The following is a 24,037-nucleotide window of genomic DNA, read 5'->3' as shown; positions in this document are numbered from 1 at the left end:
ATGTTTCGGTGGATCAGGTCTGACGTCAATCCAAAGCGACTCAACAATCAACCATCACTCTCCAGAATGTTACATATTGTTGCTTTAAAAATCTTGAAAACGTCCTGAAAGAAAAGGAGAAAGTGGAACTAGAACAAGTTGGGGCTTAAAAAGTCAAATTAAACCTGAATCTTCTGCTTCCTCTGGATCACAGCTGGATACTACGTACCATTTATTTTACCACATGCTCACCTGCTGATACTTCGCTGACTTTGAGTCTATTTTTACTGGGAAAGTGACAAAATCAAGTAAACTCAAAATTGTCAGTGGACATACTAAATCAAATTGATTTGAGTTTACTGTTACACAGCTGGAAAACATTACTGTAAGCATATCATTATAAAGTAAATGTAACAACACTCTCGGTGTTGTTACATTTACTTGTGTGTTTACAGGTTGGTTTTCCTATAAACATCACTGTCAGGATGCTGTCTTGTCGTCCACCAGGTGCGAAATCTCTTTAGAAAATGGAGGCTGACTGATGACTTGGCACCATTTCTGTCTGCTTTCACGTCTCCATTATAGACAAAATGATGAATAAACTTACGTTCTGTCCTGTTTTGTTGGTAGTTGCTACTCAGAGGGAAACGGAAAGAGATCCAGTTGTTTTAGCGGCAGGAGGGAAAAGTTGACTGTTTCCATTTAAAGTACAATTTTTGGGGTACTTGTAGTTTACTTGAGTCTTTTCTGTTCATGCCACTTTTTACTTCTTCGCTACATTTCAGAGGGAAATATTGTACTTTATACCCCACTACATTTGACAGCTTGAGTTACTTTTCTAATTTAGATTTTTTTCATACAAATCTTACAAAAAGAGTTTTTATTTATTTTATTTTTGTGATAACTACCAGACAGTTTATTCAAGTGCAGCTGAAACAATTAGTTGTTTAATCAAAAAGTCAATTAACAGGGGGAAAAAAGCTAAATAAATCATGGTTCCAGCTTCACAAATGTGAATATTTGATACTTTTTTCTTGTAAAGTTTTATTAAAATTTTCCTGAACAAGCATTGTGAAGGTGTCACTCTGAGTTCTGGGTAATTCTGACGACACTTTCCGCTATTTTCAGAATTTTTACCAACCAAACAATCGAACGATTAATGTAGAAATTAATCAGCTGATTGATCTATGATGAAAATAATAATTAATATACAAATCTGTTTCAAATAAACTTTGCCTCGACCAAAAAGAACAGTAAAATCCTGCTAGGATTAGTAATCCTAGCAGTAATAATAAGAAATAATGTTCTAATGATAGAGAGTTTAACATTCACAATTTCCTTATATATGTACTGACATACTTTAAATAATTACAGGACTGTTACTACTCGTAACAGAGTATTTTTACAGCATTATTACTTTCACTGAAGTCTCTCTCTCTCACACACACACACACACACACACACACACACACACACACACCTTTCTTTGCAGAGACTGAGCGTTGATAAGATCCCGCTGATACGGCCGTTTCACAACACAGAAATCACAGATGCCCTGGAGATAACGCTTGGACATGTGTGCGGCAGTAAAACATATCCACTTACAGTCTTTCCATATAGACTCTGTGCATGGAGGACTGGGACACATGAGAGACCGGGAGGAGAAATAAAAAAGTGAGTGACTGCAGAGGAAGTGGGGAGGGCTTGCGTTGGCTTCGGGTAGATGTGGTTTCAATCATCACACATCACATCACACATGACTGAGAAGAAAAAAGGAGGAGAGGATGATGGAGAGAGAGAAAAAACAGAGGAGAGGAGAAGGAGGGCCGAGACCAAAACAAACAGCAGCTCGACTTAAAACGGTCCATATTACATGTTTTCAAGCTTAATAATTAATGATTTCAGTTGTGGTCTGGAGGCATAGACTTGTTGCTTGTTGGTTTTGGATGTTTACTTTCTGCACACAGACTTTAAATGGGTTGTAAAGTAAATGAATTACTGAACTGTAGGTGGGATGAATGGAGGGACGAGGGGGAGTGGATGGAGAAAACTGGCAAGATGGGAGCGACAGAAGGAGGCAGTGAGCGGTAGGAAAAACTTTAGAGAGGAAATAAAAACAATGTGAGAGGAGCGGAGCTGCTAAAATAAGCTGTTAGCCACCGACAGTCCAAACATTCACCAACACCGAAGATGTTTTCTTTATCTTCCTCCCTCCAGTGTCCGTCTGTCCGTTCCTCTGACTTTTATTGCTTTTTAGAGAGAAATTCTCCCAGGCTGGCGCACCATGTGACGGAGACAGATAAGATTCAGAGCCATTCTCGTCTTCTCTGTACAATTCAGCCAATGTTAGCAGAAAAACCCAATATGGCAGAGGCTCTTCTCAAATTGAATTCTTTCAGTTTCCAGTTGTCAGGATGGCCGAGCGGTCTAAGGCGCCAGACTCAAGGTTTCACTCCTTCCTGAGCAATAAGGGACTTCTGGTCTCCAGATGGAGGCGTGGGTTCAAATCCCACTCCTGACACAACTTTTATCTGCAGGTTTCCTCCATGTTGATTGATTAAATAGGTGTTATGCAAGTTTCTCCATGAATGTCTACATGCAGTCGTCTACAAACTGAACAAAATCATGGAAACAGGATCATTAACTGTATAAGAAGCTACAGCAACAGACCAGTCAGCTCCACAGGTGAGACGTGTCAAGCTGATTGTCAGTCAGCAGATGTTTGGCGTTAAAGAAACATGTTTTTTCGGCCTTTTGGAAACGATCTGAAGCAGCAAGGCTTTAACCATGGAGTCAACCTTTGAAAACCGATTTCTTGCACCTCTCATATTTAAATACTGGGGGATGTGTCCCTCCTGATAAAAAATATTAATTACGGCCCTGTGGAGCAGCAATGTTCGTACACTATCAGCACCTTTTTGAATCTAATGAAAAAATGATTTTATGTGACAAAGAGGACATTTTAAGCAGTAATTTGTTAATATAAAAGGAGATACTGACACTGGACTTAGATCAAAATTCACAAAAGTGCCTTAAAGACAAGAGAGGACAAATTACTGAAAGCTATTTGTTTTTTGATATCTTCTGCATGTCAGGATGGCCGAGCGGTCTAAGGCGCCAGACTCAAGGTTCAACTCCTTCCTGAGCGATAAGGGACTTCTGGTCTCCAGATGGAGGCGTGGGTTCAAATCCCACTCCTGACACAACTTTTACCTGAAGGTTTTATCACATGGACATGTATATCCAACATCCCACAGAATGAGCACAATGATAGAAACACATGCTGGACAACAATGACTCAGTGGTTCAGGTGAGCCCTGTGTTGATTTACAGACTGGCAGGTGGGGCAGCTTCCAAATAGAGAATGAAAAACGTGCTTTTGTCTTTTTTAATCTTGGAAATGCAGAAGAAACGATGACATACACTCAGATAACCCAGCTGATAACACACCACATTATGTTTGTTGGTTGTCAGGACGCCCCCGCTGTGAAACACTGAAATCTTCTTTATCTGTAAACTTATGACGTGTGCTTTGAGAAGAGTCAGTTCTCATTCTTAGTCTCATGGAGTTAATACAGGTCCGAAAACTGAACCCACTTTTTGTGTAGGTGCAGCGACGATTGATGACCCATCTTCTCTGTGTGCACAGCCCGGCTAGCTCAGTCGGTAGAGCATGAGACTCTTAATCTCAGGGTCGTGGGTTCGAGCCCCACGTTGGGCGGCGCAGCTTTTGAATACTCACCCAGCCTCTATTGTTCCTACGAGTGAGTGGACATTCATTACAGATTGGTCGCAGCAGCGGCATGTGATCCTCTTTGTAACCATATAATCCTCAAGAAAACAGAACATGCATGAAATAAAAATTGACTCTCATTAAAAATGATAATAAAGGGAAAAGTCGTTTAAAGACAAAATGTGGTTACTTCTTTTTGTTTCTCTCTGAGCAAAGCCACTTCTGATCTTCAGATGGGTTCAAATCCCACTCCTGACTCAGATTGGTTTCCTCTATTTGTTTCTCACAGTTTCTGTTAAATCTTCATTGAGTTTAGAAAAGTTTTCATCAGTTGTCAGGATGGCCGAGCGGTCTAAGGCGCCAGACTCAAGGTTCAACTCCTTCCTGAGCTGTAAGGGACTTCTGGTCTCCAGATGGAGGCGTGGGTTCAAATCCCACTCCTGACACACTCTTTAACCTAACATTTCATCCCTCCTGTACGGAGGCACACCTTTCTTTCCGTCTGTTCGTGCGTAAAACAACTTTCTCCCCCTCCTTCTCTCTCGCCGGTGGGCAGGCTGGTATAGTTTCCACATGAGAGCAGAGGAGGAGAGTCGTCACACGGTACAAACACAGACACACTGAACTACTGCAGCTCTTTTGTTTCACCCCCCTCTCCCTCTCTGTGTGTCTCAAACTTCTCGCTGGTGTTCCTCGACGCGTAAAAACGTTTGGAGTGCACCCTCCCTCCTCCCTCCTTCCTCCACCTCCTCCTCCTCCTCCTCTCCTGCCTTCCCCCTGCGTGCGTAATTAGTTGGAGAGCGTTTGGAAACTTGTGATGGCCGTGAAGAAATCTCACTTTCTTTCTGACACCTGTTGCTGAGGACACCGCGCACACAGCCTTGTGCACAACCGGGAGCGTGTGCCACACATTCCTGACTTGTTTCTACAATCCCACATGACAAATTTGGACTTTTCTTGCGCATTGACAGGTCCACGGATCGCCGGAGGCTGCGTTACACTTCTATACACTCACATAAATCGACTTTTTTTTTTGCGACTCCAGGCAAGGACTTTTGTGTGGGATTCCTCCGCGAAGTGTCCAAAAAGTGACACTCGGAAGAATTTGTTGTGCTGTCAGCTGTGGTGAGATCTGATTGAAGGAGGGGGTTCCCTTTCAATTTAAGAGAGAAAACACCGATCCGTCTGTAGTCTCACAGCCGGGCTGAGAGTCACACTTTTCGGACTTGAGCGCTTCGGATGGTGGGAGGAGAAACTTTTTCCTGGAGAACGGAGCAACAACTGGATCCGAGCACAGCAGACCAGGTAAGAAACATTCATTTTTATTATATTTTTAGAAGATAAGTTTTCAACTTCACAAGGAGGTTGTTAAAACAGGAATGTAAACATGTAATGGGGACTTAAGAGGTGTGATTTATTGTGTTTTTGTCACATTTTCTGTCAGTTTCTTTTAACTTTATCATGTGTCCTGATAGTTGTAATAAGTTTGCAGGAGTTGTTTGGTTTAAACGCACAGATTTGAACTTGAACAGTCAGTGCTTTACGCGCCCTGGAGAGGAAACACTGCACACATCTGAAGTCAGAGTTTGGTTTAAACTCGGTCCACTGGCTTTCTGGACTTCGCTCCATGTTGAACTTGTCGACGTTTTGTCCCCACAATGTTTCCGTTGTCACAGTCTACTTACAGAATGGGCTCATTTCATGACTTTGGCTCCCAAATGACAGTGGTGAAATGCAGTGCGTGTGTGTGTGTGTGTGTGTGTGTGTGTGTGTGTGTGTGTGATCTGCCAATCCCATCGGCCTAAATGAAGGCAGCCCTCGCGCTTTGCGGTGGAGACCAGGACTATTTTTGGTCGAAATGTTGCACAAATGTTTCTCTCAGTATGGAGAAGTCGCTCTGCCTTCATCTGGGGTTAGAAACTGAAGGCGTCCAAACTCTGACTGCAGCTCCGGACACAAGTTCACTTTGAGTTATGACAAGTTTTATAAACACAAATTTGAATTGGTGTCAGTGGAGGAGGAGGATTACAGATAGTAGAGGGTCAGAGGTCAGCTGTGCAATGAACAATAGACTATAAGATGTCCTGAGCAGGGAAGATACATGGATGTTCTTAACTATAGAGAGGTGTATTGTGAAGATATCAGTACAGACATGACACGAACTATAAAATGTAATAACTTAAAGGGGCATGATGTAGTTTTGAAGAAGAAATTCAAACTCAGATTTATGAGGTAATAAGACAAACTGAGAAATATTTATCTTTTGAATAACTGATATACAAATATAAACCGTATGAAACTGTTGTACTTTAAGGTTAGTTTGTTTATTCAGTCATGAAAACAAAGAGAGTTTGTTTATTTAGTTTGTTTAGGCGTAAAAAACAAACCAGTCATTGAAGATCTTTCTCTTCAGATTTAAATTTCATCCCCCAAACTACATAGCGCTCCTTTAAAATGTTCCCTAGAAGAAACAGAAACTTCAGCGTTGTGTGTTTAAATGATAGATTTTTGTTTCTTATTTTTTTCAACGCATAAAAATGATTTTTCCGTATGGAGTCCATCATGTAAATACATTTAAAGTAGCAGTTAATGAAACAAACTATACTTACTACCTACTTACATATGTACATACGTGCTATAAGTGGTAATTATTGGTGAGTGATTTCATGTCAGATTTTGCTCGTGTGTTTGTAATAATAAGAAACACACGAGCTAGTAGACCCATTAAGGCTACATAATGAACTTTGACCCCAGTCATTTTACAAACTCCTTTAAGATTCACTGAAGTACTGTAAATAATTAGAAATGTGTCTGAGATTAACTTTCTTTGTTAGAACTTCCCCATACTTTTAGCGGAGTAACAGGAAATCTGATCAGCGTCATCATTAAAACGTTACAACATGGATCATTTTTAAAATCGATTCCTTCATGTTATTGAGCCACATCACTGAGATTGGAATGTCATTCTCCGAAAAGCCAAAAACATTCATAAAAAAGGAAATTCAGCCCATTTCCAGCAGGAAAAGACGCTAAAAAATCAGCATGTACTTAGTATAAAATATAATAAATCATTATCAGCGTCAAAAAGTGAGTTTCATGCGAAAGAATCGGATTGAACATGTGATGTGATGTCTGCAGGCGAGCTGAGAGCAGAAAGCTGAGGTCGTCTCTGGCGGTGACGTCTCCGGTTCGCTTTCCCACTTTTAAAAAAAAAAGAGTCTGAAACCCACCTGAGCTGTGGAGCAGACTGACAGCCGGGCCTGATAAACCCTGCAAGAGGAGAGGAAGTGTGTGTGTGTGCATGTGTGTGTGTGTGTGGAGGGTAGATAGTAATGTTAGATGTGTAGATAGAGGTGGTGAAAAGTGTTGCTGTCAACAAGTTAGCCATTAGAGAGAGATAATCTCTCTTCCTCCTCCCTCCCTGTCTGCCCAAGTCAACTTCTGTTCTTTCTCTTCTCTCCTCTCGCTGTTTCAGCCATGACATTAGTTTTCGCTCTGCGCCATGTGAGCTTTTCTCTCTTCTTTTCTGTCTTTTGTTCACGTTTCTGGTTCTTTCTTTACTTCCTGTCTCCACCTGTTGCATGTTGGATTTGATTTGCAAACCACAGATTTGTTGAAGTTTGTACGTGTCATTCGTTTCATATCAACCTTTCTACAATACGCGTTATATCAAGGTCATATTTATTACTTTTTGGGAGGTGGAGGGGATGGTGGTGTCATTACAGGATATCTTTGATGAAAAGTCAGGACATTCTCCATGTTAGTAGCGACACAACCAGATTTTTTTCTGACACAAGGTCAGGAATATTTCCAGCCATGTTAGTTGCAAAAAAGCTGGCTATTTTTGATGAGATGTCAGAATAATTTCCAGTTGTGTTAGTGGTAACAAAACAGTATATTTTTGACAAGAAGTCAAGATATTTTCCAGCCGTGTTAATGAATATAAAACCAGATATTTTTAAGGAGACCTCGTGATATTTTCTCACCGTGTTAGTGGCGAAAAACAGAATATTTATGACAGAAGTCGGAACAATTTCCAGCTGTGTTAGTGGTTACAAAACTGGATATTTTAATGTGAAGTCAGAACTTTTTCCAGCCAAGTTAGTTGCAAAAACATCAGATGTTTTTTGACGAGACGTCAGGACAGTTTCCAGCCATGTCTGTGGTGACAGAACCTGGTAAGCCAAAATATGATCTGTTCCTAACCCTGACCAAGTGGTTTTTGTGCCTACACCTAACCAGATCATAAGCACAGCGTCGTCACAACATGAAATTCAAAATTGAACCTAAAGAAAAGTAAGGCTGTAACATAAAGAAATGTAATATTCAGCATAACCGTGGTTTTGCAGAAACGAACATTTGGTTGCACTTTAGCTGAAAGATTAGATGGTTTTGAGGCTTGTTTTGCTTTTTCAGAACCCATTAGATAAACCGAGGAATGTCTTTGGCTCGTGGCTGTCTCAGTTTATGTTTGAGAAGTTGTTAAAAGTGTAGAAACAGACGCCATTGCCCAAAATAATGATTTGTTTCTAATTAAGAAGAAGCAGGGTCATCAAATTTGTATTCTGAGCATTTTCTCAGTGTTGTTTTTCTCTTTTCCTCAGTCTGTCTGTCTGTCTGTCTGTCTGCCTGTCTGCCCTCTAACGGGTGAGAAAGACCTTTTCTTTAAGCAAACACTGAAGTGCTGCTTGAGTGTCTGGTCCCCTGGGACTCAGTAATTAGGGAAGGGGAGTAAGTGCGTGTGTGTGTGCGTCTCCACACCAGACATTTGAGAAGATGGGCTGTCTGCAAGCCTCAATGGATCCTCAAGGTCACTCAAGAGTCTATTGTAAAAGTCTGAGTGTGTGTCCCATATGTTCAGACACAATGCATCTGGAAATGAGGGAGTACTTTCTGATTTACAACACTCTTAAAGTGACCGTTAAGTACACATTTCAGTGGAAAAGTGGAGAAATCAGCATGAAAACAGGTTCAAATGGGACACTGAGACGGCATTAAGAGTGTGAATGTGTGTTTTTCTGTGTATGTGTGTGCTGAGTGTTTGGGGGGGGGGGTCTTTAACACTGGATGTGTTGCATGAGTGTGTAACGTGTGTATTTTAGCCCACTGGGAGCACTAATGACTAAACACACACACAGACGGTGGTCCATGTGAAGAGGATGGTCTCTGAAGCTCTCCAGTTGAAGAGCCAGTGTTTTAAACGCTGGTGTCTGATTGGTGGACTTGAATCCTGGGAATTTCCTCCCAGAACAGTGTATGACGGCAACAGCGGCTTAAACTCCCAGTGTGTGTCTGTGTGTGTGTTATTGATGTCTAACATGGAGATGAAACATTTAAAATATCTGCAGAAAATTAACTGGTGAATTTTGGAGCAGAATTTCCAAACATCCACTTGCTCTTCTACAATGTGAAGATTTTCTGCTACTCTGATTTATATGATTATAAATGAAATCTGTTTGGGTTTTGGGCTGCTGGTCAGACAAAACAAGACACTGGAAAACACCACCCTCATTTTTTTTAACTTTAATTTTCTGGCATTTTTTAGACCAAAGAACATCAAAAGAGCAAAACGTTTGCACACCAGTAAGTCCACAGGTGCGTAGGAGAAGAGAAGCCCACGGGGTCACTGAAATCAGTGAGTCTGGAAAATAATCAGCGGGTTAATCCATGATAGAAACTGGCATTTTTCACAGCCTTAGTTGTACACATATAACACAGTATCAAGACAAGATTTGTGTACATGGGCACACATTTAGATTCAGGATTCATGTACATAGACACAAAGTTTCCGTTTTAAAGTCCGAGTGTAATGACAAACAGTATTCCCTCAAATGTTTCAGTCACTTGAAATCATGCTAATACATGTTGACTACTGGACTCTGAGACAGCAGCTGCTCTATTTGTGTGTGTGTGTGTGTGTGTGTGTGTGTGTGTGTGTGTGTGTGTGTGTGTGTGTGTGTGTGTTAACAAAGCAGTGTGGCCATGCAGTGGTCATTATGGTCAAGAGCTGTGTGTCTGTCTGTGTGTGTGTGTCTGTGTGTGTCTATGCATTTCTGCATATAAAGTATGTGTGCACCGTAAATGTGACCCTGTGGTATTCGTTACGGTGTCTGAGTGTTCTGTACTCTCAACGCCTGCACGTGTGTGTGTGTGTGTGTGTGTGTGTGTGTGTGTGTGTGTGTGTGTTTTAGGCCTTTCTGGGCCGTTGGTTCAGGGCTATGCAGTGATGTCATCGGGGCGGCAGGGTGGGGTGACATGGGGTTGGAGTTTGGCAGAGGTCCTGACTCCAGCAGCCCTCAAAATTTGTCTGACCAGGAAGTATGTGACTGTCCCTGCTTTTGTATGTGTGTGTCAGCATGTAAGCCTGTGTGTGTGCTTGTGTTGTGTGTGTGTGTGTGTGTGTGCGCGTGCGTGTGTGTGTGTGTCTATGGTCAGTGGTAGCGGTCAGCAGCTGTATGCTAGCAGTGTCCTACACTAATAGTAAAAGTGGTTTATTGGACACTTTATAGAGCCTGAAAGCCTTTTATAAATCCGGCCGGCTGGTACAAGGGCACAGTCACAGACCCAGAGGCCACAGGACACACCGCGTCAGGCCGGAGGAGCCTGAATTACTGAGCACTGCTGTGTCAAACGCCTTACGCTGACCTAATTTACATAAATTACAGTGTTCCAGGCTGATAATGACAACAGAAATGTGACTTCACAGAAAAACATAAATGTATTTGGTGTGTAGAGTTTTCCAACTTTAGTTTTTAAGAGTGTTTTACACACATTTTTACATTCTGCTCTATGGAAAGGTGTTTCCAGTTATAGTATATATGTGTGTATTGATTTTTTATTCTAACTGTTCTTACAGTTTGATCATCAGTCAGGATGAATCAGCTGCAGAACCTCAGCAGATTCTCACCTCAGTGGGTGAACGACCTTCCTCAAAACACCATCGCCCAACGTGGGGCTCGAACCCACGACCCTGAGATTAAGAGTCTCATGCTCTACCGACTGAGCTAGCCGGGCTTATTTATGTAGAAAAATGTGTCTGATTTCGTTTCTGCATTAACAGCTGCCTTGTCGCGCCATATAGCAGCAACACATCCTGGGATTATGTGACAGTAGACCCACTGTGAATTGCCAACATCCTCTTCTGACGGTCCATATTCATGTACATACTGTATGACTGTTTGGCACATAAAGGTACAATCAGTACAGTTATAACTGTAGTCCACCTTGTTAACAATGTGCTTTTTCAGTCTTTTGTTGGCAATTATTACACACTGTGAATCTAACTACAATCAACTATCTAAATCTACTCTCACATGAAGCTCTGTAGAGGTCTTGAAGCACCAGTTTGCCCCAAACATCACACAAACACAGCAACATGTTAAAAATGTAGCGCTGGATGTCGAATACTGGAGGGAAACTATGACGTTGTGACATAATGTGGCAGGTATGTATTCAGTATTTTGGCTCTGCTGTGTATTATAGAGGGGTATGAATGGAAAAATCCCCTATAAACAGCAAAATCATTACAGAAGCAGTCTTTCTCTCTACTCTCCTCCTCCCCCCTTTCCTCTCCCCCATACTCTCAGTAGCCCCGATCCACCGCTGATAAAACTATCAACAGCACACCTGCACTGGGCTGGAAAGCTGTCTAACACACACACACACACACACACACACATAGATGAACACAAACTCAAACAGATGGAGGCAAGAATCTTATTTGGTGTGCTCACAACAGTAAGTCTATTGACTTTCTGCCTCACTGTAAACTTCACTTTGCATTCTTAGCACAAATCTAATACAAGCGTCTTAATAAAACCTGAATCATCGATTATAAGATGTGTCACTACAAACTACGGCTAGTCTTCAATGTTTCCCTCGAACATTCCTGGTCTTGCTTTAACAGAGTGAGCTTCAGTTGTAAATATTTCAACATAATACAGCCAGAGGTTCAGTTTATGGGTCTGTACTGCAGTCTGGAGGAGACCTTCAAAATGTCATCACGCTTCCAGTGTTGTTCCTGTCATATGTGGAATGAGTTGGTGCTTGGCTCACAGTGAAGTCTCCGAATGTTATGTCTTTCTTGTGCTCGTGCAGAGACATTAGTCTGAAAGCATACTTGGGAAGCTGATAGGACTGTGAATGAACTATAACACTCTTCTGGTAGGGTGGTAGTAAGGATCAGGTTTAGCAGGAGACAATCACTCTCAATTCGCCCTCTCGAAAACTTCATCGCCCAACGTGGGGCTCGAACCCACGACCCTGAGATTAAGAGTCTCATGCTCTACCGACTGAGCTAGCCGGGCCTGTCTTACCAGAAATATGGGTCAGATTTCGTGACTGTATTAACAGCTGCCTTGTAATACAACAGCAACATGTCCTGGGATTATGTGACAGTAGACACTGTGGTGGCCAATCGAGTACGTGCACCATATTTCTGCTGTCCCCAGCCCCGAATCACTAAGCCCCAATCATAATGTCCACACTCACAGACTCACAGCCTTTGAGGCGCGTTCCTGCTAAGTCCGCAAGGTTTTGGGGGCTGTTGCACTGTCAGATCATTAAGTGCATGAGGGCTCTCTCGTGGACATTTTGAGCCCTTTATGGCAACTTTCCGTGAGTCTGCATATCTGCCAAAGAGAAAGTTCATAGGGTTGTAACATTAAACACAGGGTTACCTTGGGTTACAAGGTAAACCTAAAAAAAATACAAAGACAAGCGATAATATGGAAAGATGCTTTCTTTATTCAATATGCAATGTTTTAACTAATTGAGAAGTGGAATTCACTTCCTAACGTTTTCTCCTAGAACTGGTTCTGTACTTAAATCACTGATTACCTTTTGAAACAATATGGAACGTTTTCTCTGACACCTCTGACTGAATATGTTTCTGTTTGTGCTCAAGTATACTTCCGTTTTTTGTTTTTATTAGGAGGCTGTGTATTTTAAAATGTAAAATAGCACACCTAAGTCCTACAAGATGCTGCAACCTATTACATATTATTCCACTTCGGCCCCTTGAGGGCTCTGGGCTCCATGTGGACGTCTGGATTTGGGCCTAATTGTCCAACATGAGGTTTTAAACCATGAAGCTTCTCAGCTGTGCTCCACATGTCTGGACTGTTGCCAGACATGGCTTCATGCCTACAACACTTTAGTAGTCCTCAGACTAAAACACCTTCGCCCAACGTGGGGCTCGAACCCACGACCCTGAGATTAAGAGTCTCATGCTCTACCGACTGAGCTAGCCGGGCTAGTTTAACAGTGGAAATGGATCAGATAATCGAATATTTTTATAATTTATATGTGTTTTAATAATTTGGTATGGCAGCTAAAGTCGTTGCTTGCTCTCCCAAAAACAACAGCACCTAAAGTCCAGCTCAAAAACTTGCCTCTAGCACCGTGTCACCGACGACATCATGGCACGCTTTGAAAGAGACCCAATCTGTGGTGGTCTTATCCTTGGTTCTGCTCTGTCATCGGGCAAAAACACTGGACTTTCTGTAAAAACTACAAAACAGTGTTTGCCTAGAGACTCTCCACAACTGAACAAACGAAAATTGCTTTCTCAAGTATGAGATATTGATATGGCCTCTGTTTCATGTCAGTAAATGTGGTTTGGTTTGATCTTCAGATCTCTAATACATCATAAAGGTGACAGAAAATCATATGTTTTTACAGTTGCCTACTTCCTGCCGCTTTTACCTTAGATGGCCTGACAGGGTTTTGGGCGTTGACTGTGTGTCCTGTGCTCTCCCGCTGTGTTGACCCATTGTAAATCATTTCACCCCGTCACTGTCGGCCAGTCAAAACACAGCAATGAATGAAGCTGTTCAAATCAGCAGGGTGGTCCTCCGCGTGCACACACACACACACACAACTGCTGACTCACACATTTGCGCAGGGTGAGCGTGCGCATGCAGAGGCAACACAGTTTGGCAAAAACAGGTGATAGTGAGCAGTGAGTGTGGTTTGTGAGGGATGAAAAGGAGGGGAGAGGAAAGAAGAAGAAGTCCAGCAGAGAGAAGGAATGGAGAGGAATGTTTTTGGTCAGTCAGATGAGAGGAAACGCTGCCTCTTACTGGTCATTGTCTGCTACTACAACAGATCAAAGAACAGATCGAAAGAGGAGAATCAGATTTTCAGTTTATATATCGCTTCATATCTGGGATCTGTCTCTTGTGCCTCATGGTTTTTGATCACTTTGCAGTCACCGCTGCTGCGTCTCTGCTTCACAACACGGTGTGAAGAGTTTTATAAATAAAGACCTTTGAAATAAAAGTGCGTGAAATAAAGGAAGTCGGGTAGAGCAACAGCAATTTATTCTTTGAAAAAACCTGAGTTTGATTGTGAGTCATACCACATAAGATATCATGTCTGATCCACAAATCCTTACAACACTCGAGCGAACACATTAGCAACTTGAAAGGTTTCTCTTCTTTTCTTCTCATCTGATGTTTCTCTTCTTCCCTCAGCCATCTTCCTTTTTTTTCCTGATTCCTCTCCTTTCCCTTTCTATTCCTTCCTCCGCCGTGTGTGTGTTGGAGGGCTGATTATAATATAATGAGATTCCCAGTGCCCAGGTGCTCTTTCTAGATAATTACTGAGTGTGTTTTTCTGTAGCCAGTCTCCCAACTGAAGCAATACCAAATCTGTCAGCACGTGCGCGCACACACACACACACACACACACGAAAGAGGGAGCATCAAATTAAATCTATTCCCACCATCTTGTTTCTGATTGCACACTCTCGGATCCTCTCTAGCTTTCCTTCTTTTTTTTCAATCACTCTGTTGTCAATCCTCCATTTGTCTCCTTTCTGTCTCCCTCTTTTCTTTTTCCAATTTCTCTCCTCTGACCATCCTCTTTCCTCTATACGTCCCACATCTGGCGTGTGTGTGTGTGTGTGTGTGTGTGTGTGTGTGTGTATGTGCAGAAGATGAATTGACAAAACATTAGTCAGTTGTCTGGAGGTGGAGGCAGACACCATTGATTCTCACACACACTCACACGTTTTTTGTTCTTCGAAACACATCCATCACTGATTGGCTGAAATGATTTATTAATAAATGTACTGAGTGTAGACCGGCCTGACAGGAGCAGAGCACTGCATTGCGTTAAAGAGGACACAGGCTCTTTGCCGTATGAGCTTTTTTAGGGTAACGATGAGACTGTGGCAGTGTCACCTCTGTCCTGTGTGGTTGTGTTTTTTTACGATGCTGAGCCACTTTACACTGTCCACTGCCATCCACACAGTCAATCACATAAATTGTCGATTGAAATCATTGCCGCTATCCTAAGAAGATGAAAGTGTCTTTATTTTATCGGGGAAAGAAAATAAGTCTTTAGGACCTTTTGAGTGTGTTTTAAAATCAGTAATTCTGCTTTAATTTGGAGAGTTGTGTATTCTCCAGTTACCCTGTTGTCAACTCAACCGCCATCCCAAATGTACTTGGTAAATCCTGGTTCTTTGCCCTCCTGTCGTGGTCATTGAATGGAAAATGTCCTTTAAGATGATGAAATCATGAAAATGATCAACGAGGATTTAATGTATATACTTACAGCCAAACATCATGAGGCTAAGAAGGCTTGGGGATAAAGTTAAAGTTAACGTTGTATCAGACGCCGTTATTTGTAAATTATGAACATGGTTATAGTGCCACATCATTAATGCATTAAACTGCTGTTATGATGAAAGCATGCTCTCTCTGTTTTGGGCAGTGACAGTGGTATCGGCTGATTCATCGGCTATTGACTTTTTCTGCTCCGAGCTATCATTTTTCTATCAGCCTTTGTTCAACAGTGTTGCATCAACAGCATTAAGCCAATTTCAGACAAAAAGAGGGAATTAGGCATGGCACGATAAAAGATTTTATTGCAGATGGCGATAAAAAAAACCCTCACAATAATTTGATTGTAGTGATTTTTAATTATTGGGATAATCAGGAATATTCTCACATGAATGACATTGTAAAAGCTGTCTAGCTCACTGATGTACGATCCTATATTGCCCTCCTGATTCATTTTGCATAGCCTAAACATGTCAGCATGGCTGAAGGCATCGAAATTGCAGAATTGGACAGTAGGTTGTTGTAGGTTTTGAGAGCATCACTGAAGTGATTAGAGCCTGAGTAACAGCTCTTGTGCCTGAGGAGGATCCTCTCACACTCTCTCCATCCTTGTCTTTAATGACATCAGAGGTTTTTTGTCTCAGCATCTCTCAGAGCCTCAAACCTTTTCATAAAGCTGCTGAGTCTCTGTGTCTGCCCGTGTTTGAATCGATGAGAGATGGTGCTAGGGAAACAAAATCTGTCTGAGTCTGGGATTTGAAATCTTAACGCTGAGTCAACAATGCTCTCCAATCCATCACTAACTACTATCAGACTGTGCTTCTGCTGGGCAGCTGCTTCTGATGTTTTCACACTCTGCTCATCTGTGGATAGAAAAGGGTTAAAAACACTTCTGTAGCGCCAGGATTCCATCCTGCATATTTTAACACGTGCGGCAGCATATATTTCACATCAGCGTCTGCCGCTGCCCGCGTCGTCTGTCAAATGGGCACGCGGCTTGCATCGAGATCAGAATTGTGTTATTCATTACATTCAATAAATGTACAGGGGTCTGTCTCGTTGGCATTGGTGCAAGGACGTTCAGTATACATGAGACGGTGACAGCAGGGCCGTGTGGACATTAGACTGTCACTCTCAACATAAATTATTACAGCTTTTATCTGCTATGCTACCAGATCAATGTGGGGTTTTTTTTGTTCGTTCATTAGTGTTAATTCATTTAAAGTCATTAATTGAGGTTGTTTCTTACAGTATTATAGAAAAGCAATGGCTTTAAGAGTTAAGAATATTTTGTCAAGGGCATATTACATTGTCCAAATGTTCCTTTTGTAAACTGTATATGGAAGTAAATCAAAATATTAGGCAACTTTAACCTTTTATTTGTCATTTATTTCTTTTGTATGACCATTTTGTACATGGTCATGCCTGGCCTAACCTGCTAATTAATGCTTATTGATAGTATTAGCAGGAGTAGTATTTCTATTCAGCCTTCACATATATACAATATTTACAAAAAGTATAAACAAAGTCAACATTCTGTGTATTAAGCAGTGACTGAACAGGCTTAGACAGAAGCAAAAAGCTTATACATGCCTATCTTACATTCTTATTAATTTAAGCAACCCTCGAGAAATAAGAATAACAAATCATTTACACTTGTAACCCTCAAAAAACAGCTTTGTAAACCACTCCTTTCACATTTTTAAATGTATATTTGTGAAGTTGCATAATTTAATTCTACAAAAGAAATACATCTCATTTTAATCCTCTTATTTTTCCTTTTTCCTCTCAGATCATATTTGCTCTCCTGTCTGGTCATGATTGATTTTGCTCTAAAATTCCATAACATGAGAATTTAGAAACAATCGGTTTTATTTATAATACATATGGCTCGTTTTTGTACAGTTTGACACTGTCAGATATGTTCTTATGTAACAAAACCCAAAACCACAAGTGTTTATATTGTAGTAATTAAGTCTTTCTAGAGCCAATATGCATGCTAATGAGAAACTACTGTACATATGTTAATATTAAGTGTTACTATAACTGGTTATTTTCTTTATTTCTTCGTCATTTCCTTGTTATGCTCAACATTTCACATGGGTTTGTAAGACACCACTGTCATGAAATATAACATTATTTATACTTGTTGTGCCTATGGATGAAAAAAGAAAAAAAAAATGCTCCAAATCTGGTTTTTGTTGTGATGAAAAGCTTTGTTTTATCAGCTCCCAGACTTCCTCCAAGTTAACTGATGAACCCAACTAAAGTTTTAAAATGTGCTGCTGCAGTAATAGCAGACGCAGACAGAGGGCGCTACATCACTGACACTCACCACTGACACTCTGACAGGAGAAGGGGAGAGATAAGAGGACAGAATGACAAGCTGAGAGGGAGAGGGAGAGGTCGGAGAACAGGGAGAGAAAGTTTGGAAGGCAGAGAGAGAGGAGATAACTGAAGGAGGCGACTCTTCCTTTCTTTCCGTTTCTCCTGTGAGGACATTTTGTTTCGGCTGCTTTCACCAAATTAACTCCACTGCCATCCTTCTTCTGTCCTTTCATTATCTCATTTTCTCTCTCTCCCTTCATCTGACCACTGCCACACTCCTCTCCTCTCTCTCTCCTCCCCCCCCTGCTCCCACCATGCATGGTTGGGTCCGGGCCATTTGCTTCCACTCCAGCAGGGCTGCACCATTAGTGACCAGCAGGGGAATTGTTGCTCTCTGCATGCAGCTGGGTTCAGGTGTGCTGATGCTCTCTCTGTCACTCTGTCTCTGTGTGTGTGCTGTCATACTCACCCCAGGCGTAATAATTGAGAAATTTTAAAGGATAGTTACGCTTTATTTCAACTTGGACCGTGTTATTGCAGTTTTAGCAACTAGTAAGAATCACAAAAACATAACTGTTGGACTCAGATGATCAGATGATCACCGGGCTGCAATTACAGATTATTACAGACATTTAAATTTCCTCTAAATGAAGTGGTTTAAATAATGTGGACTCTGTCGTTGTTTTTACAAGCTGATCATCTGATCTATCATTTCTTGCCATTTTTGGACTCAGTAGCCGTGATAACACTGTGTTACCAGATCTCAGGAATAACTCCAGTGATTACAGTGTTATCATAAGTGAAGCTGAAACAATAAAGTGATTGTCTTCTTACTTTGTTAACAGAAAGATCAATTCATTATTCATTTTTATAGGACACACGCTCATTTTCAGGTTCATTATGTTATTTTTGGATACTACTAGAATAGGTTTACATGCTTTAATCCTCAGTTTTCTCATGTCTCATGTATTCCTTCTCCGTCTGAAACGCTCTGTTTTAGCTGCTGTCTCTTTAAGGCTCTCCCTCCTGAATACCCAGTCTGTTCTGATTGGTCAGCTCACACACGCCTGAGCCAGCACTGACCACCGTGTCTCCTATTTGCTCTGTGGTGTTTTCAGCTTCCAGTTAGCTTCGCTCCTACTGTGAATATAGGCATAAATTATGCGAATGTGTGACATGGTGACGCAGCGTGATGTCAAGAAGTCCCGGAATTTAAGTCATGACAGCCAACGATGTGTTCCAGGAGCAGTGTTTTCTGTGGGAGAGAGGAGCTCCCGTTGGTGCGAACCTACAAAACACACTGAAGGAAAGGAAAGAAAAAACTGAAAAAGCCAAATAGGTCTCCTTGAATTTACCTGCTCAAATGTAAATATTTCCTTAATATTATGTTCTATTTAACCAAATATTATCAAATCTTGGGCTGTTGGTCGGACACAACCAGGCACTTAAAGGTGTCCAACTTGGGCTCTTCATTCATAATCATGAGAGAAATGATGGCTAAAGCTGCCAGTACAAGAACCAGGTTGTACAACAGCAGAATTTTCCTCTCTCTCACACACATACACACACACTGCTGTTGTAGCCACGATCAACCTCTAGCCAGCAAAGCGTGACTCAACAGAAATCTTGTTTCTTCTTTCTCTATCCGTCTCTCTCTTTCTTTGTCTCTGTCAGCACCCCCCCTTCTCATTTTCTTCCAGTCTCTCCCCTCTCTTCTCTCTTCACTTTCTTACCCCCCCGCCCCCTTTCCCCATCACTGGATACAGACAAACACACACACACACACACACACACACACACACACATACACACACACACACACACAGACCCCTCCAGCTTTCCCTTCAGCTTTGCCCACCCTCTGCGGGCGCCGTGCCCAGAGAGAGGCAGCATGAGCTGGGCGAGGAGCCCCAGGCAGAGCCGCCGCCAACACTCTGGAAGCCTGGAAAGAAATAGTCAAGAAGGGAAGAAAAGAGAGGGTTAAAAAGAAAAGAAGAAAGAGGGTGAGGAGAGGCAAGATGAGGAGAAGTGAGGGATCGAGTGGAGAGAGGATGAAGAGATAAGAGGATGCAAGAGCAGGGGAGACATGCAACAGAGGAGAGGATAAGAGAGAAAGGGGGAGACAAAAGGGGATTAGGAAAATGAGATAGATCGATAGATAGAGAGATACAGAGAGAAGAAGGAGAGGAAAGACACAGACGCAGAAGGAGAAAGTGTGAGGCAGCGAGAGAGAAAGAGAGAGCTGGGCAGACAGCCAGCTCTCCCATGAGAGAGAGAGAGGTCAGAGCAATGGACACATCTCTGGAGAGACTGTGTGTGTGTGTGTGTGTGTGTGTGTGTGTGTGTGTGTGTGTGTGTGTGTGTGTGTGTGTGTGTTTGTGTGAAAGACAGCGGCGAGAGATAAAGGGAGGAGGAGAGGAGAATACAGAGGAGGAGGAGGAGGAGGAGGAGGAGGAGAGCAGTGGAGCGCAGAGACAGAGAGGAGGACTTGTATAAGACACATACTGAACGCCTGAAACGCGACCTTGGAAATCTATATCTGTGTGTTTGTGCCTTTTGTCCGTACGTGCTCGCATTTTTTTCTCCTGCAATGCGTGTTCTGCGTTTGAAGCCGGCGTTTTCTTCTAGTCAACAAATCCCATGAAAAGCCCAAACCAACAGTATAAGAAGACGTCTCTCAGGACTTTTCTGTCTCTGGCCCTCATCCTTAAGCCCGCTGGTTCCTACTAAAGACATACAGCTTTAAAAATGTTCAGTTCAGTAAGCTCAGTATTTCCCCAAACAGCTGGGGATTGTAATTTTTAGCAAATGTTACCAGAAGTAACCCGTTCATGATGGACTGAGACATGAGTATACTCTGTTGTAACAGCGATAGTTCCCAGTTGTTGTTCAGTTGTCCCAGAACCATGTCTCCAAATCTGGTTATTTTCGGGAGGTTCCCATACTTCTTAAGCTATAAAAACAATTAAAAACCCTCTCGGATTAGATGGAAAATGCATCATCAAAAAGCTGGAAACAGGCTGTTTTTCTGAGCTCATGACAGGACAACAACACCACAAATATACGATGATCTTACAGAATTTAAAGCATTGCTAAAATACAAAAAACAAATTAGTGCAGCAGTAACATTAATCCAAAAACAAGAAGTATATTTCTCTGGTTATACCATCATACTCTGATTGGCTAGTACTCATTGCCTTCTTTGGTTGGGTTAGGTTCAACGCCCTAGAGCAGAGAGAGTCATCTCTGTTTACTCCAAGTAACCTTTTTGTTCAGCAATGGCTGATCGTGGAGCTTCTCAAAACTTCCCAGTTAGCTGCAAATACCAACAGCCCAGTACTGTAAATCAATCAATCATACTTCTGTCTCTCTGTATTCATGCAATGAAGTTGCCGGCTTAGAACTTCCTAGAACTATCTGAAGTCGACTGGGCTGTCAGAGCAGGGTGGGTCATGACCTACCAGAATTAGTCCTGAACTTGATGTTTTCCACGTTGCGCAGACATATGTCTGTTAAACAGTCGCTGGCTTGCTAGGAAGACGATGTTCGTATTATTAACCCAGCTGATTGAACACTGATTGGTCAATGGGCAGAACAACAGACCAATCATTAAAAAGAATCAGTGACGACGGCAGCAAATCAGAGGTCTTGAGCTACACATGTGTATTGTAATGAAGAAATATAACACAAGGGGCAACACTGATGTGTTTTTAATACTTTACGGACAACAATGGATCTCTATGGCCCAAAGGAAGAAGCTTGGTTGTGGTCTGTTTATACGATGTGTTGACACAGTAGTATCATTCACCCAATCCCCCAAAAATGACAGAATTATAGCTTTAGAGTCGAGTTTTAACTTGAAAGTATCTGTTTCCCTGTTTGTATTCCTGATAACACTGAGGGCATTGTGGGTTTGTGCGAGGACATCTGTGTGTGTGCGTTTTCATGCGCAATCTGTGCGTGCAAGGTCAGTGCAGGTCATAGAGCGCTGTGTGTGTGTGTCAATAACAGTATCTGGAGGCCACGGGATTACGTGACCTTGCATGCCAAATGTTGCTGTCTTCCACTCACTCACAGACACACACTCAAACACAAAGCCCCATGAAATCCTCTGACTCCTAAGGGTCTTTATGAGGCTCTCGCATTGGTCATGGAAAGCGAGGAGACGAGGAGGAGGAAGAAGTGGTGGAAGGAGAGAGCGAAGGAGGAGGAGGACAAGAGGTGATGTTGATCTAGGTGGAGAAAGACAGGAAGAGAGGAGAGCCTGAAGAAGAAGAAAAAGAAAAAGGACAGCAGAGAGAAATATGAAAAGAATGTAGAAAGAACAACTTCTCAACATCTTTCTCCAAATATGATGTGGAGGAATTGGAATTGGTGGAATTGTGTCAAATTGCTGCCTGAATCAAGTTCCTGAGAAACGTTCTTTCCGTTCCAGGAAGTGTGACATCCTTATTATACACAAAAATAATGGGGAAGAGGTCAGGGACTATGGCACGAAGTACGACTCTGCGAACCACAGTGTATGCATTGGGTTAAGGCTAACAAAATAATTGGTTTGCTTTAGTTAAATATTGAAAATGTCAAGGTGTCCTATTTTGTGATTCAATGAGGTGGGGTCTCTCCTCTGTCGCTCTTCCTGAGGTCACCTTTTTTTTCTCATTAAAGAGTTTTCAGCGGAGTTTTCCCATTATCTTAATCTGAGTTTAAGTATAGAGGCTGTACAGATTGTAAAAGCCCTTGAGATACATTTCTGATGGAGGGCTATATGACTAAAACTGACTTGACCTGACTTCTTTAGTATTGAACTTAGACCACAATCTTTTCCTAACCTTAACCAAGTGTTGCCTGAACATACCCTATAAAATGGATATCAGCTTCATTGGACCAAATTTGTGTAAACATACAAGGAATTTATCTCCAGTCTATACTTTTAAGGTAAAGAATGATAAAAATTGAAGGATGTTAATTGGTCAGTTGCGAAACGAAAGTAGGTGTGTACGCAGTATATTACTGTAAGAGCACCATGTCCAACACCGTAAAAACTAAAAACTGTGCCAGTCAGATGTTCTGTATGTTGTTAACAGTACAAGTATTTGGAAGAAGCAACAGAAGCACTGCAGAGAGTAAAGGAAGAAATACTGCATAAATGCGTGGGATGGATGGATGACATATGTATATAAGCCTGTGTAGTGAATAAGTATAGTGGGAAAACAAATGAATTCAAGGATCAAGGTTTTTTTTCTCATTATACAACAGGGCTGCATAACGAAATGAAAGATATAACTCCTTCTTGCTTCACAAGCATAGAATATGCTTGTGAGTACATTTTCTGTAGTACATTTTTTAAATTTGAACATAAACAAGATGGTGATGATAATGTGGTTGGCATTTTCACAATAAAAGATCGACATCAGGTACACACGGTCCATCCACTTTGACTTTGTTTGAGCGTCATGCATCAATGATGTAAACACAGAGTCCACCTCTACTCTTCCCGTTGTAGTCCTGCGCTCTGTCGGCTGGAAACAGGGTACACGTGACGAGTGATCTGGGATGTTGTGGTGGAGACAGGTTTATGTAAAGACGTTGGCACAACAGTTTCTGATTTCTCTTTGCTTGGCCAGATAATTCAATATAATCATTTTTATGCTGTGGCTTGTTCAGTTCAACTTTAACTGCTTTAACAATTCAACATAATGCTGCCGTTTTACTGTCCTACTCAATTACAGTGAATCACTCTGCCTAACCTAACCTACAGGCAATGCACAGCATTATGATGCTCCTATCTACATTTAAAGACATGATATGTAACATTTGTCTGAAAAAAATTAGTCAAGCTTTGTTATATATTTTGTTGAGTTGTGTACTTACATAATCCCAAAGGTTTCCAATAATCCAGAAAAATATGTGATTTTACTCAAGGTAATGGTGCATTTCATTTGGTCACCTGTCGCTATAACTTCCCTGGAAACATCAGTGAAGTCAGCGAACGTGACTAAACGTAACACGGATAAAACTTTTATACATTACCTCGTAGGTGAACGTTTCTGCTGAGTCACGTCAGATTTTCATCAGCGATCGTTTTGTAAGAACAAAGACAAACTACGTTACGACATTACAACGTTACAACACGACGTGTTGTATTGTCTTTATTTTGATTTAGAGACCCAGTGGCATAAATTACATGCTGTGCATTTATAGAAGGAATATATGTAAATATATAAATTCGTCACGTAACATAAAGTAATCAACCAAAGTATATCTCATTTAGACAGAACACAGTGATGAATACAGACAGAGCAGAAGGAGGAGGAGGTGAATTTAAGGAGATGCTTCGGTAAAACGCCGGGGGCCCCAAGGGCAGTGGACATTATTTCAGCTGCTGTGTGTGTTCATGTGTGTGTGCATCAGGGACAGGTGGGCATCT

The 24,037-nt window shown here is 41.7% G+C and overlaps 1 protein-coding gene and 7 non-coding genes across 8 annotated transcripts in view; 5 read left to right on the top strand and 3 right to left on the bottom strand.

Annotated features, from left to right (window-relative positions):
* The first annotated feature begins 2,387 nt into the window (after positions 1 to 2,387).
* trnal-caa (transfer RNA leucine (anticodon CAA)) lies at positions 2,388 to 2,500 on the top strand. The gene is made up of 2 exons: positions 2,388 to 2,425; positions 2,455 to 2,500. It is a non-coding gene; the product is annotated as a tRNA-Leu (tRNA).
* Positions 2,501 to 3,069: 569 nt separating this feature from the next.
* trnal-caa (transfer RNA leucine (anticodon CAA)) lies at positions 3,070 to 3,182 on the top strand. Its single transcript has 2 exons — positions 3,070 to 3,107; positions 3,137 to 3,182. It is a non-coding gene; the product is annotated as a tRNA-Leu (tRNA).
* Positions 3,183 to 3,627: 445 nt separating this feature from the next.
* On the top strand, positions 3,628 to 3,700 carry trnak-cuu (transfer RNA lysine (anticodon CUU)). Its single transcript has one exon. It is a non-coding gene; the product is annotated as a tRNA-Lys (tRNA).
* Positions 3,701 to 4,045: 345 nt separating this feature from the next.
* Positions 4,046 to 4,158, top strand: trnal-caa (transfer RNA leucine (anticodon CAA)). The gene is made up of 2 exons: positions 4,046 to 4,083; positions 4,113 to 4,158. It is a non-coding gene; the product is annotated as a tRNA-Leu (tRNA).
* Positions 4,159 to 5,009: 851 nt separating this feature from the next.
* The window catches only part of wnt5b (wingless-type MMTV integration site family, member 5b), an 83,906-nt gene continuing 64,878 nt past the window's right edge, over positions 5,010 to 24,037 (top strand). Inside the window, exon 1 of the mRNA XM_073481093.1 lies at positions 5,010 to 5,017. The gene's annotated coding sequence lies outside the window, so the exon portion shown is untranslated. The remainder of the gene's footprint in view (positions 5,018 to 24,037) is intronic.
* Positions 10,654 to 10,726, bottom strand: trnak-cuu (transfer RNA lysine (anticodon CUU)). The gene has a single exon. It is a non-coding gene; the product is annotated as a tRNA-Lys (tRNA).
* Positions 11,946 to 12,018, bottom strand: trnak-cuu (transfer RNA lysine (anticodon CUU)). The gene has a single exon. It is a non-coding gene; the product is annotated as a tRNA-Lys (tRNA).
* trnak-cuu (transfer RNA lysine (anticodon CUU)) lies at positions 12,894 to 12,966 on the bottom strand. The gene has a single exon. It is a non-coding gene; the product is annotated as a tRNA-Lys (tRNA).

The sequence above is a fragment of the Pagrus major genome, chromosome 14 (assembly GCF_040436345.1).
Source record: "Pagrus major chromosome 14, Pma_NU_1.0".
NCBI lineage: Eukaryota > Metazoa > Chordata > Actinopteri > Spariformes > Sparidae > Pagrus > Pagrus major.
The sequence above is the reverse complement of the archived record's forward strand: the minus strand, read 5'-3'. Positions and strand labels throughout refer to the sequence as shown.